General features: G+C 45.1%; 1 protein-coding gene across 9 annotated transcripts in view; it reads right to left on the bottom strand.

Moving 5' to 3' along the window:
• The window catches only part of LOC135056444 (ATP-dependent translocase ABCB1-like), a 194,363-nt gene that overhangs the window by 170,422 nt on the left and 9,678 nt on the right, over positions 1-14,263 (bottom strand). For 2 of the 9 annotated variants that reach the window (XM_063961630.1, XM_063961623.1), the window contains exon 1: positions 8,234-8,447. The exons of 5 other annotated variants lie outside the window; for them this stretch is intronic. The gene's annotated coding sequence lies outside the window, so the exon portion shown is untranslated. Of the gene's footprint in view, positions 1-5,147; positions 5,173-8,233; positions 8,448-14,263 lie in introns of those variants that run through there. 2 more of the 9 variants (XM_063961620.1, XM_063961632.1) reach the window with 2 other exon arrangements.

The following is a 14,263-nucleotide window of genomic DNA, read 5'->3' as shown; positions in this document are numbered from 1 at the left end:
TGTCCCTTTTCTGTTTCCTTGCAGCAACTGTACCAGTCAATGTCTCTGTCCGAGGAATGGCCAATACCTTGTCCTTTGCGGCAACCAGGCTCTCATAGTTGTATCCTCTGGCCAAAAACGGTCTGATCATAATGTCTATTTCTTTCACCGTTTCACTGGGATCATCGGAAATACGGTGAATCCGTAGAAATTGAGAGAAGGGTAACCCCTTCTTTGTAGAGACAGGATGTTGGCTGCTGTAGTGTAGAATGGTGTTTCTATCCGTCTCTTTTTTGTAGAGAGCGGTCTTGATTTTGCCATTGGACAAAGAAATTTTGACATCCAAGTAGTTAACATACTGCGTGCTCATTTGGTACGTGAACTTAATCGTGCTCTCGGTAGAATTAATGGAAGTCATCAATTCTACAAATTCTAGTTCCGAGCCTGTCCATATTAATAGTAAATCATCAATATAGCGTGTGTAGAATGGTATTTTACTGGCAATCTTTTCATCACTGAAGAAGGCTTGTTTTTCCATCTCGAACATATAGCTGTTCGCAAATGCCGGGGCCACGCAAGACCCCATGGCACAGCCTTGCTGTTGTACATACCAGCGGCATCAAACAAAAAATAATTTCTCTTGAGGGTTAGCTCTAGAAGTTTAATGAAAAACATCAAATCCGGGCCAGAGTATAGTGGACTAGCAACAAGCAGTCGAAAGACAGCCTCCAACCCCCCAGAGTGTGGGATATTGGTGTATAGACTGACAATGTCTAGTGTGCATAAAAATGCATTATCGGGCAACCTCGGTAAGTCCTGTAGTAGCATGATGAGTGTCGTGGTGTCCTTAAGATAGGTCTTCTGTGCCTGGACAACTGGCTGAAGGAACATGTCCAAATATTGTGAAATTTTGTGATAAATGAAGTCTCTCGCAGAGATAATCGGGCGACCAGGTGGTGTCCTGGGATTTTTATGCATTTTTGGCAGTGTATATAACACTGGCGCCACCGGTTTATCTTGAAATAATGTATGCATCACTGGCCGTGTGATGTGCCCATTTAACACTGCTTCCTCCAAAACACTTTTAAGCTCGGTGTTAAATCTTGTTGTTGGATCTATTGGCAATTCTTGATATACCATAGTATCTGCCAACTGTCGGTAAATTTCATTTCTGTACATTTGTATATCTTGTATCACAATGCCGCCCCCCTTGTCGGCAGGGCGGATAATGATACTCTCATCTTGACTTAAATTCTTCAAAGCAGTCCAATCAGTTTTGGACATATTGGATTTGACAGGTTTGAATGATTTGACCACATCCTTTACTGCCAGGTCCAAGGACCGATTGAAACATCTCAATGAGGGATTCATGCTCATTGGGTCAAATGTTGAAGTACTCTGTATTTTCTGTAAAGGATTCACACGTATGGGTTTAACCTCGCTACGCTCCCCGAAGTGCTCACGCAATCTTAGTTTGCGGTTAAACCGATAGGAGTCCAGTTTCCATTGAAAGTCATTAAAGTTGCTAGTCGGCACAAATGAAAGGCCTTTAGTTAACAACATTTTTTCTTCAGTTGTTAACACCTTGTTCGACAAATTAAAAATTATTTCCGTTTTGCCGCTTTGTTCTTGCGTTTTGAGGACCCTTTGCCATTGTCGTCCTCTTCGGGTAAACGGTCTCCCGTGGCTTCTCGCTGGGCGCGAGTACTTACCCCTAAAGGGGGCTTACCGGTGTTAGATCTGGCTGATGCTTCCCCCTCACTTTGTGACGACCGCCCGCCACTGGAGGTTTCAGTATCACCGGCAAATTTCCTGAATCGTCTCTGGCGTGGTCTATATTCCCTTTTATATCCAGGGAACACTGCCCAAGGATAAACTCTGCCTTCTGTGTAGTCTTTCTGAACCAAAGTGAGTTTGTTCCGTTTACATTTCACAAGGTCATTGCGGTATGACTCCACTTGTGTCGTGAGCTTAGCAAGCCAGTCAGTGCTAGAGTCCTGTTTGAGGGTAGCAAGATGTTTAGTTTCAAATTCTGCTTTTTTGGTTTTAATTTCTTTTAATTCTCTGGCAGATTCCGCTATTACTAACAGAATAAGGTCTAGACTGCACTTATTCAATATAGCAGCCCATTTTCGGCAAAATTCTGCATTGAATTTTCCTATAGTCGGCGAATTTCTCACCCGGAATCCTCTGGGAATCTGTCCACTGCGGTGGTAATCAGAAAGGGTCACCCCATGTAGATAATAATCTATCTCTTTCTTGGATAGCCTTAATAGTTGTACATATAGTTGTTCAGTGGATTCCTTGTTTTCCGACTGTTCAAAGTGATCAGAAAATCGTATGCTTTCCGCATCAGCGTCGGAGAAACTCCAAGTCTCTCCTGTGGGTAATGAGATATTTCTGATGCCAGTGTTGTCCTGCATCACAGCAGGATAATTAAAAACAAACGAACCGTGCTGATCCTGCACGGGGTGAACAGATGAGATAAATACTTGAATTCTCAGGCGGTGCCTTGCCAAAAATGCACAAATGAAAACAATCTGTACAAAAGACGTCTTGCAGTCAGTGTGCAATGTGGTATATGGATGTGGACAGCCGGCACTCACTCCAACCACATGAATAAACACCTAGGTGCCTTCTGTATAGGTTTGGCAACCAAATGTAGGAAAGGAAAGCAGCGGCACTCTCAGGTTTTCGATTCAAAGTAAACTGGACACAGTGGTCTCTGGTTCAAATTTCAACGTTTCGATACTTTACTATCGTCATCAGGATAAGAACATAGTGAACAAAAAACATTTAAATAGCCACTCACCCCACCTCGTGTAGACGGACCATCATCGCGGGCACCGGGTCCAGTGACGACACTGCATAGCGCCGCGCACTTCCTGTGCGCCCGGCCGCACAGACGGTCTCCTAGCAACCAAATTAACAAATAAACAATGAGCATATGCGTGTGTTAAAACATCAGAAATAAGTCAACCCACAGCGGATACAGCAATAGTACATAGCAGACTGTAACAGATATAGGCTTGGTACAAAAAGCGCTAAACATAAAAAGAACTATCGTGCCGATCACGATAGTTCTTTTTATGTTTAGCGCTTTTTGTACCAAGCCTATATCTGTTACAGTCTGCTATGTACTATTGCTGTATCCGCTGTGGGTTGACTTATTTCTGATGTTTTAACACACGCATATGCTCATTGTTTATTTGTTAATTTGGTTGCTAGGAGACCGTCTGTGCGGCCGGGCGCACAGGAAGTGCGCGGCGCTATGCAGTGTCGTCACTGGACCCGGTGCCCGCGATGATGGTCCGTCTACACGAGGTGGGGTGAGTGGCTATTTAAATGTTTTTTGTTCACTATGTTCTTATCCTGATGACGATAGTAAAGTATCGAAACGTTGAAATTTGAACCAGAGACCACTGTGTCCAGTTTACTTTGAATCGAAAACCTGAGAGTGCCGCTGCTTTCCTTTCCTACATTTGGTTGCCAAACCTATACAGAAGGCACCTAGGTGTTTATTCATGTGGTTGGAGTGAGTGCCGGCTGTCCACATACATACATATATATATATATATATATATATATATATATATATATATATATATATATATATATATATATATATATATATATATATATATATATATATATATATATATATATATACACACATACATACATATTAGATCCCATTACCAATAACCAGTAGGGTCTTCTATTTTTCAACCGTCAACTTATGTAGGGGCCTATTTGGCGCATATTTGTATTATATATAAGTGTTCCATACCACCCTTTTAAACAGACATACTGTCGAATTACACAGGTTCTGAGGCTGATTAAAACCGGGTGAAATGCAGGTATGAAGTCAGCCAGCCACGGAACCAGTATAATTCATTAGTGTCCTGGTTTAAAGGGATAGCATGGGAAGCGCACTTAAATATGTATTGTGCCATGTATTAAAGTACTTAACACAAGAGATATTGCACAAATCTCCTGCATCAGTGCGGCATTGTGTGCACAGTGTGAGTCCCGTATCCACAGTGGGAATTGCAGTGTACTACAATTTGTCAAGGTCCAAAAATGTTTTTTGAACTCTATAGCTACACTAGACTTTATACATGATCCATTTAATCTGGAACACCTATGATTTACACAGGTCCTGTGCAGAGCTGGATTAAGGCTTTGGGGGGCCCAGGGTACTTAAAACAGGGGGGCCCTAAGGTCTAAAATTATATATATATATATATATATATATATATATATATATATATATATATATATATATATATATTTGGATATAGTTATGTAACCGCGGTCACAATACCGACCCGGACATCCCACCCCACTCACAATCCCGACAGTCGGCATGCCGACTAACAGGGACTATTCCGAATCCCCCCCCGCCCCTGCCAGCAAGCAATCTGCTTCGGGGTGCTCACCGCCGATATCAACCCTTTATATATACATGGTCGAGTTACATTATTATGACCATCTCCTCCTGCCAGCCTTCTGCAGGCTTCCCACTGACAAAAGCTAAGGCTGAAATGCGTTTGGGGAGAGACACAGGCAAAGTGACCTCTATGTTACAGTGCTTAGCAGGGGAGAATCAGAAGTCGAAAGCTGGGAACCAGGAGCCGGAAGTCGAGCGCAAGAGATGCAGGCTGTGTAAAGAGCTGGATGTGTGCCGGGAGAAGCCCACTGCCACTGCAACTAATGACGGAGTCTAACCCACTGTGCCTTGGATGACTAACCTCCATTGTGATATTCCCATTTTAACTTTTTATGTGTACGTGCAAAATTGAAGTAAAGCCGTATGTGTGTTAAAAGATACTATACTATCTGTGCCACCCTATTTATTTATGTTTTTTAGGTCTATCAATTACCCTTGAGGAAGGGTGTGTAGGGGAGAAGCGACAGCTGCAGCAAGTTTGAAGTTCTAAACATAATGGACTAAGATTTGCACATGAATATTGTTATGCTACAGAGATAGATATATATATATATATATATATATATATATATATATATAATCCCTGCACCAGACATTATGGGGCCCAGTATAAATTAAATAGAAATATCCCCCTCCCACCCCCATCCTGTATACGCACACATACACAAATATAAAATAGAAATATATAATTATTAACAATGGAAATTGTGCTTACCCGCCAACCTTAAGATAATTTAAGTGGCGCTGTACACAGTCTTATTCTGTTGGTCTTTGCCACTTCTGATGTCAGACGCACACAAGGAGGTAGCAAAGCTACAGATGGGGAAGGGCAGACGCACACATAGAGGGGGGTAGGGGCAAATGGAGATGGCAGCAGAGGCATAGAGGGGGAAAGTATCAGAAGCACATATAGAGGGGACAAAGGCCCTAGTGAAAAATGTGGCAAAGGTGCAGATGGCAGAGTTGGCAAAGCACAGATGGCAAAGGAGCATAGAAGGGGGAGATGAAAATGCTCGGGGGGGGGGGGGGCAGATACTCAGCTGATATAGCTGACAGAAGCACACATGGGGTGGAGGGCAGAGGCACACATGGAGAGGGTGAAAGGAAGAGACACAGATGGAGTGGGGGGGTAGAGACACACATGGGGTGGGGGGGGCACAGACACACACACGGAGTGGAAGGGGGCAGAGACACACACAGAGTGGGAGGGGGCAGATACACACATGGAGTGAGACAGAAGCAGAGACACACATGGGGTGGAAGAGACACACATGGGGTGGGGTGAGGCAGACACACATCGAGTGGGACGGATGCAGAGACACATGGGGTGGGAGGCAGGCAGAGACACACATGGGGTGCGGTGGTGATCAGAGACACACATGGGATGGAGTGGAGGGGGCAGAGACACACTTGGGGTGGGAGGCAGGCAGAGACACACATGGGGTGGTGGGGTGGGGATCAGAGACACACATGGGGTGGAGTGGATGGGGTCAGAGACGCAATTGGGGTGGGAGGCAGGCAGAGACACACATGGGGTGGTGGGGTGGAGAGCAGAGACACACATGGGGTGAGGGTGGGGATCAGAGACACACATGGGGTTGGGGGGAGCAGAGACACACATGGGGTGAGGGGGTGGGGAGCAGAAACACACATGGGGTGGGGAGCAGAAACACACATGGGGAGGCTTGGAGAAGAGGCACAGCTTAGGAACTGTTTTCATCAGAGTGCCTCTGAGTGACTAACACAGGCAGGGAAGCAGGGAGAGGAGAAGGGAGGAGCTACAGGAGAGCTGGGGGCTGAATAACTCGTGGAGGAATCAGGACTGTAGGAGACCAAGGAAGCTGAACTAGTCTGGGCTGAAGTGCTTTTGAGCATGAGAGAGGGAGCACACAAGCTCTATATTAAACCTAGCTCCGATGTGCACAGGCAGCCATGTGACAATGAGTGAGAAACAGGCACCAGCCACGATTACCAGCACCAGCGGGTTCCTCTGGTACGTCCTGTACCCAGTATACTCCCCTGATTCTTCCAGTAGCTCTTGTAAGCTCCACCCGCCACCCACCACATCAGTCAGCCTGGCCTCTAAGCACTCACCGCACGTCCCTGCTAAGCACAGTCGGCTGACTGTGTGAGTACACTGTGCAGCCCCCTCAGCTCCGTCCAGCGGCAGCTTGTCAGTCAGCCTTGCCCCTTAGCCCCTGCAAATATGTGCCTGGCCTCAGGGTCACGCTTCAAGTTCTCACTATCGCCGCTCGCCTATCACGTAAGGCTGACCGGCCCCGCAGTACACCCTCCAGTTGCCCTGCCCTCCTGTACTGCTGTGCAGCGCCGGCGTTTTCCAGGCCAGAGCCGGGGCTTCAACATTGCAGATTGGATCGGTAAGAGAGATTCAATCTGCTGCTGGTGGAGGGGGCCCCTTTTAGAAAGGGGGCCCGGGGTACATACCCACAGGGCCCCCCCCCTTAATCCGGCTCTGGTCCTGTGGCTGGCTAAGCCTGTATTTCACCTGTTTTTAATCAGCCACAGAACCTATGTAAATCATAGATGCCCGAATTAAAGGAATATTATGGCAAACCTACTGTATCAACATCATATGGCTTAGCAGGCCCTTTTGCAGAGACTGCAGGCTAAATAGCGACCTGTTCTCAACCCTTCCCTTTCTGCAGCTTCTCCCTTCCAGTCTCCCCTAACAGATCCAAGACTCTAGTACTCAGAGCTTGTCAGATACATACTGTATGCATACCTCCCAACATAACTCCCTCTTAATGTATGATTGCCATCACCTGTGCTGTAACACCTTTCTTATCCATTAACCTGTTCAACACAGGTGCTGCCAATCATACATTAAGAGAAAAGTCCAGGAGCAGAGCATTGTGTCCCTCCTGGAGAGGGTCATGTTGGGAGGTATGTGTATGTATGATAATATACATACTTTATTGCTTTATATTGTTCCACCAGTAATGACTTTTAACAATACATTTTTGCACAGTAAATTAATTCAGCCTCAATAATCTGACATAAAAAAATTAAACAGCAGTCATTCTAATTAATCAGACTCTTTCCACTAGAAATTTTAACTCAAGGCATGCTGTACAAGATGCTAAAACTGTCAAGGGAGTGACACATTGCCACAAAGTGCCCTGGTACAGGATCGGTATGAAATACCTCCAATCAAAATCTCGACGGTCGAAATCCTGACAGCAATTAACAGACGGTCAAAATCCCGACAAGGTCAAAATACCGACATGTAAAATGCCGACAGGTCAAAATACCGACATGCGTTTTTTCATTGTTTGTTGTGTATATGTCGACATAGGTCACCATATAAGTGTACTGCGGCGCTCACCATGCTTCAGGCACGGTGCCTCTCTGCGCTCGCCATACTATTATATTCCCCCTCCAGGTCCACTGGGATGGTAAACTATGAACAAGTCGGTTTCAAAAATCATGAAAAACTCATGTCAGCATTTTGACCTGTCTGCATTTTACATGTCGGTATTTTGACCATGTTGATTTTTTAAATGTTGGTATTTTGTCCATGTTGGGATTTTGACCTTGTCGTGATTTTGACCGTCGGTCAATTGCTGTCGGGATTTCAACTGGAGGTAAATTGACTGCATCCCCCCTGATACATAGTATGCACATTAAGATGCCCCCAATACACTTTATGCTTCATTAGGATGGCCCTGGTTCATCTTATGTTACATTGTAGTGCCCCTGGTACACATTATGCCAAACAGGTACATTTTCAAATAACTAACTCACTGCATGTGGGGAGCAAACAGACAAAAGCAGACTTACCAGAAAGTTTAGGAGTTGTGCAGTTTTTCCAACTCCATTACTCAAGGAACCCTAGCACTGCATTTTTTCTGTGTCTCATAACAAAATAATTAGTACCGCCTGTGGATCTTTAACATGTGACTGACTGACTAGAAGCCTGCATTTCGCCTGGTTTTAAGCAGCCACAGAACCTGTGCAATTCATGAGTGTCCCAGGTTAAAAGGGATAATATGGTCAGCCTAGCATATGTTAAATATCAAATATGTATTTTAAACTTCAAATAACGTCAGCCCAGATTCTGTACATGGGGAATAAGTGGGAAAAGCAGAAGCATCTACATCAGAGGATTTTGGCATGTAGCTTATAGGGCAGGGCTGGCCAAACCAGTCCTCAAGATCTACCAACAGTTCACATTTTCCAGACCACCTAGCTGGTGCACAGGTGCAGTCATTACTAATTAGGATGTGCTGCATTCATTCCTAACTGACAATTCTACAGATCTCCAGGAGGCCTGGAAAACATGTACTGTTGGTAGATCTCGAGGACCGGTTTGGCCAGCCCTGTTATAGGGGTTAAAAAATGAACAGCAGGCTCTGTACTAATAATGTGACGTAGTCAATGGAGAGGCTATGCTTGTGATTGCAAAAACAGAACGCAATATTTATTGAGAAAATAATCTCTGGAACCTTAAATGCTATTCATATATCTGCTGTAATAGTTCCAAGTAACTGACAGATTTGTGTGGCGGGAGTCAGAATAAAACTGTAAAAGCTCATCCATGTACTATATGCACCACTAGGGCTACTACTTCTGCCGTTACTGCTAGAATGAGTACAGGATATAGAGCTTTCCCCCTTTATCAGATAGGGGCCTTTGGAGCTGTGTGTCTTCATCTGCTCCTCTATCCCGGTGTAGTGACGTGAGCAGATGAGGATATGCTGGGGGTAATTCCAAGTTGATCGCAGCAGGAAATTTTTTAGCAGTTGGGCAAAACCATGTGCACTGCAGGTGGGGCAGATATAACATGTGCAGAGAGTTAGATTTGGGTGGGTTATTTTGTTTCTGTGCAGGGTAAATACTAGCTGCTTTATTTTTACACTGCAATTTAGATTGCAGATTGAACTCACCACACCCAAATCTAACTCTCTCTACACATGTTATATCTGCCCCCCCCCCCCTGCAGTGCACATGGTTTTGCCCAACTGCTAAAAAATTTCCTGCTGCGATCAACTTGGAATTACCCCCCCCCCGCTGTTCCTATGACAAAGCAAGTGATGAGCATGAAGGGAGGGATAAATCAGCCCTGCCTACACTGATTTACACATGCGCAGGATAAAGATATTCCTGTCAGAGACTGTAGCCTTTACATCCATATGAGAAAACCCTCACGGGGTGATAGAGGCAGGTTGAGAAGGATTTAGGTTGAATAGAAATGCAACCAAGATATCTCTTAGGGTGTGTACACACGGTGAGATCCTTGCTATGCCCGATTTTTACTTGCGATTTCCCTTGAACTCCCCGGAGCCCAGATAGCACAGATTTTGACTAACTTTTCTTGAGATATGGACTATGTGTGCTTACGATTTTGGCTTATGTGAGATTTTGGCTTATGTGAGATGTCATTGACATGTGAGATGAACTAGATAGTACACCGATCTAGCAAGGATTGACTTACCTGCACAGTCTATCTTTTCTTGCGATGCCGATCCCGATCTAATCGGGATCGCAAGGTGACTTTCACCTTGCGATCTGCACTAACTTTTCTTGCGATTTTGACTATATAGTCAAAATCGAAAGAAAATATCTCACCGTGTGTACACACCCTTAGTGTTTTTAAACTAAAAATTGTAAAATCAGTCAACCAGGACTGCCGGTAAGTTCGGTAACGTCACTTATTCTAAATAAGGGCCTTATTTAGAGATGTACGCAAACCAGGTGTTGTGGAGGGTGAACCGTGCATGTGCGGCCCCCGTGTGGGACAGTGGGACAGTCCAACTATTTGCAGGGAGATGAGCCTGGGGGCTAGAATCGGGATAGTTGGGAGGCATGTATAAGGGACTCACAGAAGTACCAGAGCCATTTCTTGCGGCAGGCGTGGCGTGCCTTTGCACGGGGTGCCCGCTGCGGCTCTCTCTGGTGCTCCCCCTTCTCCCCATCATTAATACTCCGCTCGGGGGGGCAGAGTTTCGCGTAATGAAGTTTTTGTGTCATGACGTCACAACGCAAACACGTCATTATGTGAAACTCCGCCCCCCAGCAAAGTACTATGGACGGGGTGGAGGGGGAGCCAGGACACAGCAACAGGCGGGCTGGCTGGAGAATGGGCAGGCTGGCTGCAATTCAAATTCACAATTTGCCTATGTGCGCACCCTCTAGGATCTCAGGAATTCAATATTGTCCTCTTATAGTTCCAAAAATTCTTTGCAGGAAGCCTCAATTCATCAAACGGCAATCGGAATTGTACTCCTGCTCCCGTATTCTCCCTGGTGGTGATAAGTGTCTGTACTCCTCCGTATCAACCAGATACAGTGGGGTGTCAAGAAGTGCCCACCCTATAGCGCATGTGATGTCAATCAGGAACCTCCTGGGTTATAAGCACTGTTTCATCACTGGATGTGCAACTCCAATTGGTTCTGGATACTGGTCTGCTACAGTCTGTCTGATCAGTACACCAACGCGTTTCTGCTCACTAGGAGCCTTTATCAAAGTGTGGGCTGGCTGGCAAACGAGCGGGCAGGGGGAGGAGGTGGGAGATGCGGGCGCTGTAAACACCCTAAAGAGCACTACACAGTCCTGGCAACTAGCATTACGCAGCCCTGGCAACTGACATTACACAGCCCTGGCAACGATCATGACACCTGTCTCAGAGCATGAAACCCCTGGCAACCAGCATGGATCCCAGAGCATGAAACCCCTGGCAACCAGCATGACATCCAGCGCGTGAAACCCTTGGCAACAATCAGGTAATTTAAAAGTTATTAGAAGCTTTGCTGTAGGACATAATGTATCAAGGGCATTAATGTGTGGGGCTTAAAATGGTGGATTTTTTTTTTCCCCCTGTGGTGGCTGTGATCTGTTAGTGCAGGGTCAAAAACTGGTGTGTAAGGTAGTCTTCTCATGTGAGACCATGCCCATTTTAGCAAGGCCATGCCCCCTCACCAGAAGGCGCATGCATATTCATACTTTTAATATCTTTTTTATGTCAATGTGTGTGTGTGTGTGTGTGTGTGTGTGTGTGTGTGTGTGTGTGGGGGGGGGGGGGGGGTGCATTTTTTAATTTCACCCTGGAAGCCAAGTTGGCTAGAAACAGCCCTATAAGTACCTGTTGTTGCAAACTGAAATACCACATCTTAAATGCAATTCAGAAAACTACTTCCCATAGAGAATATCAACATATATTTGAAATGGCAGAAGTGACCCTTTTTTCAGTAGTAAACTGTCTTTGAAATTATGGATTGCCATAAAATATGCAATTAGGCTCAATTTGCTTTTACCAATTTTCCCTAAAGTATCTATTTATTTTTAACAATAGATTTTACACACTAATGCCACTGTAATTTACTGTGTTATAAAGTTTATATGCACCTAGCCCAGCATATTTGTTTTATTAGGATTTAGAAAGTGAAAAAAGGTTACTAAAGATTATACAGTATGAATTATAGAGGAAGTTCATAAACAAAATGTACTGAGTTTTTATATTGAATTATTTATTAGCTATGATTTCTGTAATTCTGTTTTAATATTCTGATCAATTTTGTCAAAATGAAAATCATTGCATATTCAGAAAAAATGTGTTTTTATAGATTGCTTGTCAGTAATTTTATGTGTTTGGAAGACTGGCATTATAGCTACATTTTACTGTATCTACTGTTCATTTATTTCATTGGTAGTCCAAATGTTTCTAGACTAGGAAAAAGTAATTTATGCTTGTTGTGCTGTTCTATGCTAGATCTGAATAACATGTTAATATTAAATTGTTCAGGTAGACTCGGGGGAGACCTGCCTGCTTGTGGAAAGATCTAAATACCTTGGGGTTCTGTATATTTTCTAATGTCGACATTCATTATGTCAGCACTAAATTGTTGGCATGGTGACAGGGCCGGCTCTACCATTAGGCAGCTCTAGGCAGCTGCCTAGGGTGTGGGGATCTGGTGGGTGCCACTGAGCCTGCCTATCACAAAATTAAGGATGTCTCTGTAAGAAACATCCTTGTTGTACTTAATGCAAGTGGAGGCTATGTAACTTATAAGTCACACTTTCATCTGAAGGGCTGGGAAGTGGGTATTGGTGATGGTTGGGGGCCGTAGGCTGAAGTTTTTCCTTGGATGCCAAGAAACCTTGCACCGGCCCTGCATGGTGATAATGTCGACAGAAAACAATTTAGAAAAAGTTTTTCAACATAAAAATGTGAGTGAAGGGGAAGTTGTCAGAGGAGATGACATCAGTGGCAAGCAGGTAGCCAACCTTTTCAAACTGAATATAGCACCTAAGGAGGAACAAGTGAAACAACTTTTTTCTTGAGATTTCATTAGGTGTCAATGTCCAAGAAACTGACCGCCCACTAGGAATAATTCAGGTGTGGTTAGAGTGAGCATCGCTACTGCTTCCCTGTAAGCGATGTTCACAATAGCAATGCAGCAGGAGGCATCTGGTATAAGTAGGATGCAGCAGTGGATCACCTGCGACATGGGGTCCCGCAACAATAAGGCTGACTGTGTGTTAGCTGCTGACTGACAGATGAGTTTAGCTAGTGTCAAGTCAGTAAAGCAGGTCACAGCCAGTGGCCCCGCCCCACACAGTTCACCACACAGACGCTGACAGTGACTTTTGAATTAAACTGTAGAGCTGCCTGACTCGGGCCCACAATTCATATCTCAGCAATCGATGGTAAAACTATTTGACATCGACATGCAACCATCAATGTTTTTTGAATCATCGATGGTCGATGACCATCCCTATTTTCATCTACCACAGTAGACTATACAGCATGACTGACCAGCTGCTGAAGAAATGCAGCATCAGCAACAGCCTTCTAATCTGCCAACCAGATCATCACAAGGTGCATCTGGTTCCAGCATCTAAGAGTGCTTGCTTCAACTCTGTAGGCTGTGTTAGACCCAGGCATATCTTGATATAAAGCAGAGGATGTGGATTGGCTGGATTGGGTACAGGATCCCAACAGGATGCCAGCAGTCAGAATACCGACAGTGGCATCCCGATGGTCAACTTCCTGAAACATTTCTCCTAACGTTCTTCTAAACCTCCCACTAAACCTCCATACCTGCAGCCTAAACCTAACCTTCCCCTCCCGCAGCCTAACCCTAATCCTCCCCCCTAGTGCCTAGCCTTAACCTCCCCACCCTCAGCCTAACCTCCCCCTCATAAACGGGCAGTACGGATGGTGTAATGGTTAGCATTACTGCCTCACAACACTGAGGTCATGGGTTCAATTCCCACCATGGCTCTACTGTGCAGAGTTTGTATATTCTCCCCGTACTTGCGTGGGTTTCCTCCGGGTACTCCGGTTTCTCCCCACAATCCAAAAAAATGAGATTTATGGTAAGAACTTACCTTTGTTAAATCTCTTTCTGCGAGGTACACTGGGCTCCACAAGGATAGACATTGGGGTGTAGAGTAGGATCTTGATCCGAGGCACCAACAGGCTCAAAGCTTTGACTGTTCCCAGAATGCACAGTGCCGCCTCCTCTATAACCCCGCCTCCCTGCACAGGAGCTCAGTTTTTAGTTAACCAGCCCAATGCAGTAGCAGGAAAATAGACGACAACGGTTAGTAGCCACATACATTACACTCTCACGACAGGAGAAGTGTCCGCAGCTAATGCCATACCAACCCATAGAAGCTAAGTGCGTCAGGGTGGGCGCCTTGTGGAGCCCAGTGTACCTCGCAGAAAGAGATTTAACAAAGGTAAGTTCTTACCATAAATCTCGTTTTCTGCTGCGGGGTACACTGGGTTCCACAAGGCTAGACATTGGGGATGTCCTAAAGCAGTTCCTTATAGGAGGGGATGCACTGTAGCGGGCACAAGAACCC

This window comes from Pseudophryne corroboree, chromosome 3 (genome assembly GCF_028390025.1).
Source record: "Pseudophryne corroboree isolate aPseCor3 chromosome 3, aPseCor3.hap2, whole genome shotgun sequence".
Taxonomy (NCBI): Eukaryota; Metazoa; Chordata; class Amphibia; order Anura; family Myobatrachidae; genus Pseudophryne; species Pseudophryne corroboree.
Note: the sequence above shows the minus strand (reverse complement) of the source record. Positions and strands in the feature narration are given on the sequence as shown.